We start from the raw sequence: 5,001 nt of genomic DNA, 5'->3' as shown, positions 1-5,001 counted from the left end.
TGGCCAGATGTGTTGCTTGGCTTTACTGTTCTGATGTCCAAGTTTCATTTGGCAAAAATCTATTTCAAATCTAAACAAAAAAAATGAAATGAAAGTAGAAATGGCTATTCTTATTTTGAAACCGATCTTTTCGAACGTGGAGTAGACTTGTTGAAATATTGCGTGTGGGTGCATTCATGCAATGACACACACTGGGAGTTTTTCATTAAAAAATAGAAAATGTCTCAATTACAAATGTGCTGCATAAGGTTCATGACTGGTGCTTTGGGGAGATTCTGCTGGAATCTCAAATGCCAGAAGAACATCTGAAATATTATTTACACAGAAAGATCCATGGTTTATACCTGTCTTTCTCTCTCTTTGCTTTTCCTCCCAGGAATTCTAGATGTGTTATTTAGTGGAGTGCCCCATCCACCACTTCCTTTGATTCCCAATATAAGAAAATTGTGGGGTAGGTTGGGCTGAGAAATAAGTCTGTTTAAAGTCCTCCTCTGTGCTTCCGTGGCTGAGGGAGGTTCTGAACTTGGATCTTCCTCATCCTGTCCAACTTCTAAATGAATACACCATGTTGATTCACAAACTTCCGATATGATCATTCTCTGTAAAAAAAAGTACATCGCTGTTGTATTTTAATGTTAATTTGAACATTATTTGTCTGGCTATCAAACCTAAGAAACTTTAGTATCTTTTCTTTTATTTGTCTGTTTCAGATCTGGATGTTTGTCCCTAGTCATAGGCTTGGACCATAACTGCCTATGCCATACTTTTATTATTCACAAGTGGTACCTGTAATTACTTCCCCTGGAAACATTCATTAATTTTGTGTTTTTTAAATATAAGAATATTGACACTGCTAATGGAAACTGAAGTAAGAAAAGAAAAAAAGGTACAGAAAAAAGAAATAAGAGAAATAGAAAAGAAAAAAAATAAGAATATAAAAAGAAATATATAAAGAAATAACTTCCTGCCTTCAGCACAAGTATAAACAATTTTAATAAAATCACATTCTTTTAAAATACAAAAAGTGATATTCTTGCCATATTCCTCTCTTATCTGGCAATAAACTCATAAAACATCATCATTTCAATGATGATGTCAGCAAAAATCCATTAAGAGTTACCAGAGATACTGGTAACAACATATCTATTTGAGCCTTGATCAAATGAACCAACTTTATATTCCTTTTATTTCTAACAATTTTGAACTTTACCCCTTTCTAATAAGATCCTAGAACTTTTTTCCCAGGTTTTTTTTGGTCCCTTCACACAAAATTCTTGAAAGCTTTAACAAGCTACTTTTGTAGATCCAATATAAACATTATCCAGGTCACTGTTTTGATTTGTTATTTCTATATGGCTTTGAATTATTAAGACATCAACTGGTTCTTTTCCATGTCCTATATAACATATTTTCGCATGTCATTCTTATAGTCTGTCATTTTAAAATCCACTTTCAGTTGCAGATAAGTACACATAAAGTGATATTTCTATACTAGATATACAGTACAGCATATTAACTTTTGTGTTCCTTCTGCCTATGGGGGGATTTTCATGTGGTTCTGAATATCCATATAGATATTCATTGAAAGGCTTCATCCAAATCATTTGTTGCTGTACCTTGGATGTTCTAAATGGCTGGCCACTATTTCAAACTGCATTGAGAATAAGTTACAGGCACTGAAAAGCCCCAAGCAATTTATACCCAAATGAGAAGACCAACCACTATAGCTGTAATCTAAGGAATTGAAGCATTCACCAAGCTATAGCTCAATTTATTGAGGTTTGATTTGATCTCTTGGTTGCCCATTAAGTAATAAAGTTGCATATGGAGTAGTAATAAACCTGCTAGTGAGAAAGCTGGTGATTTGCTATCATTATTTTAACAATCTCTTGATAGTGCTTTTTTCTAGCTTTCCCCTTTAAGATGAGTTCTCTTTAATTTTTAATCAGTCTTATCAATATAACTTCTATGCATTATGTCACAATTCTAATTAGTACTCACAGAGTTTGTTTACATAGCTTGCCAAACTGGTTTAATTATAGTTTGTTGAATCAACCATAGGGTTCAAACAGACTAAACCCAGGGTCAAATTGCATTTTGACTTAGTGAGATGTGTGAATTCAAGTACATTGGTAGCTTCAAATAATATTCTTAATGGGGGACGGTCACAAATCTACTTATTCCTCACATGTAACTTCATGAAACAGATGCATTCCTCATCTTGCAAACTGCTTTTTCAGGAAACAACTCAATCATTATCTGATGCAAATTCCTGGTTAAGTACTCCATTGATATATGCAGCTTAGGAAATGAGTTGTGGCTGGTTCTGGAGCAGATTACAAAGAGTTAAGGCACTTTTTTTGGCATCTCGGAGGCCAATGCTAAGCCAAGTTCTTAAAACAGCAGTTTAATTTGTTGCCATTAACTTTGCCAAACATATGACCTCACTAAAGTTTTTAGTAACAGCTCTTTTCTTTTGGAATACTCCCTAGGGACTGGAGTAAAGGAATATTTTTGGCTCTTGTGGCCATGGAACATGTTAAAACGTACTCAAATACTGTGGAAAAAAAAGCAGTGTTTAAGCAATGCCCACTTTCCTTCCTGTCTAGGAGTTTAAACTAAAGCAATGTTGTGGTTAATTTGTAATTATATAGTGCTGTATATTTCTTTCCATATGAAGGATGGAAAATAGCTATATGTCAGCAATCCAGCATATGAGATATAGTTTCTCTACTCCCATTCTCACAATGACTGTAATCTGGTAGTAAAATGTAGCCCCATTTTGTATTAACTCTAGTGTCTTCATTCTTTATCTAATTAGCTTTTATTTTTTCTTATTTTGACACTAACAGGTATTTAAAATTTATAGTTTTACTTGACGCATTGATTGATCTCACTTCCAGCTGGTTATGGGGGAAAGGCCATTCTGACTTATCATGGAAAAGTAGTTTGATTTTTATTTTATTTTATTTGTCAAACAACTATAGGATGGTAAATTGTATAAATAAAACGTTAGAAAAGTAATGATAAAAAGTAATGACAATAGAACAGCAGGACAGGGACGGTAGGCACAGTGGTGTTCAATGACTAGACCCTCTTTCCCCAATACAAACTGTAGTGGAAGTTCCGGAAGTTGTTATTCCATTATTTGGAGGCCATTCAGATGTGGAAACATGGAGTAGGCGATAGGATCATCACAGTTATAATTAACCATAATTTGACTCTTGGTTACAGAACATTGCCTTATAATTAAAGAGAAAGCACCGAGAGACATGTTTGCATTCTTGTTCTATATCCACAAAGTCGCTGTGAGCACAGCTATTTTTAATTTCCATATGCCTTAGTGGCTCATTCTGATAGGGATAACCAGTAATTTTGTACATATGTAATATGCATGAACTGGTCTCAATATACATTTCCAAGAATGGATAAGAATAGCTGTTTAAATACAGAGTTCTTGTTCATTTCAGTTTCCCATTTTCTAAGCCAGCCTTTAATTCTGAGCTCAACATATTTTTTTTACAAAAATTCATTCCTACTGTTGTTACTTTAATAATGTGTTTTTTTTTCTCAAATAAGCATTCAGGGTGATCCATGAATCATCTGTGTTTTAATAATGTGGGCTTTCCTAGGAGCAAAAAAAGTTGACTCAGGCAACTATAGTGTGGGGACACCCTCTGAATGTAAATCTTCAATATGGGCTTATATTTATAACAGGTACGCTTTATAGTGGCTTCTCCAGAATACCTATAGAAACAAACATTATTAAAGATGGAGACAAGGCTTCATTTTGAGCAGATCCTAGATAGAGTGCTAAGCAACACTGGAAACTGCTAGACTTGATTGCCATTTTACTCTCTTATGACATTCTACAGTAATAGTGTGTCAGAGAAATTTAACATACCGTATTCTTCAGAGTATAAGACACATCTTTATCTGTCCTAAAGATGGTGGAAATGTTGGTGCATCTTATACACTGAATGCAGCCATTTTTGTTGTCCCAAATCCCTGTCCCCATCCCATTTTTGTGAAAAATGAACCTGTTTTTTGCAAAAATAGGGTGGACAGAGGGACTGGGAAGCCTGCAGAGAGCTCCTGGGAACTGGAGGAAGGCAAAATGTCTCAATTTTTTGCAAAAATGGGGGTATTTTTGCCATTCCCACAGCACCCAGGAGCTCTCTGGCCTGTTTTTGCCTTCTAATTACTTCATCTAGCATGACTGGAGTAGGAATTCTAGGAGTTGAAGTCCACTAGTGATAAAACTGTCAGGTTTGAAGTTTGTAAAAAGTGTACATGTTTGTAAAAAGTATTCTGCTACACTGGTATTTTATTAAATAATATATTACTACACCATTTGCTTCAGAATACTTTTTTCCTTGTTTTCCACCTCTAAAATCTAAGTGTGTCTTATACTCAGGTGCTTTTTATACTCCGAACAATATGATAGGCACAATAAGCTGCCTATCACTGCTTTGAGCAGGAAGGCTGGATTTGGTGTTTACTACTGGGACTCTAGCCATTTGCTCTCAACAGATTCCTATCTAATGTTGAATGTGTTATTCTGCAAATTTAAGTTAGAAGGGTTAAATTGCTCCACAGGCTCTTTGTTTCAATCTGTAGTTGGGGAAGAATGTTCCTCTGCTACCATCTGCTTAAAATCATCTTTCTGGGCCGTTCCAGCAGAGAAAATAAATCTGCATCAGTTCAAGAGATTGGGTCCACACATAACTACATGTGCAGTTGATTAGTTTCCATGGCTAACAATAAACTTGGAATGCTTACTTCATTCTCTCAAAGAGTACATTTAAAGTCCCTTTTTCTTCATTGTGTTATTGTGGCTTTGCACCATTTCTTCCTTAGCTTCTCCAGTGTGGCGAAGAGCCACCATAATAATTTCCCCACATAAATGGTTTATATATGAAGAGTTTGATCACCGAAAGAGTTAACGGAGTAACTGCGGTGCGGGTTGCTTGAATGAAGTTCAGCATTGCTTCACTTCCC

Source organism: Erythrolamprus reginae, chromosome 2 (genome assembly GCF_031021105.1).
Source record: "Erythrolamprus reginae isolate rEryReg1 chromosome 2, rEryReg1.hap1, whole genome shotgun sequence".
NCBI classification, from domain to species: domain Eukaryota; kingdom Metazoa; phylum Chordata; class Lepidosauria; order Squamata; family Dipsadidae; genus Erythrolamprus; species Erythrolamprus reginae.
This window is presented reverse-complemented; position numbering follows the sequence as displayed.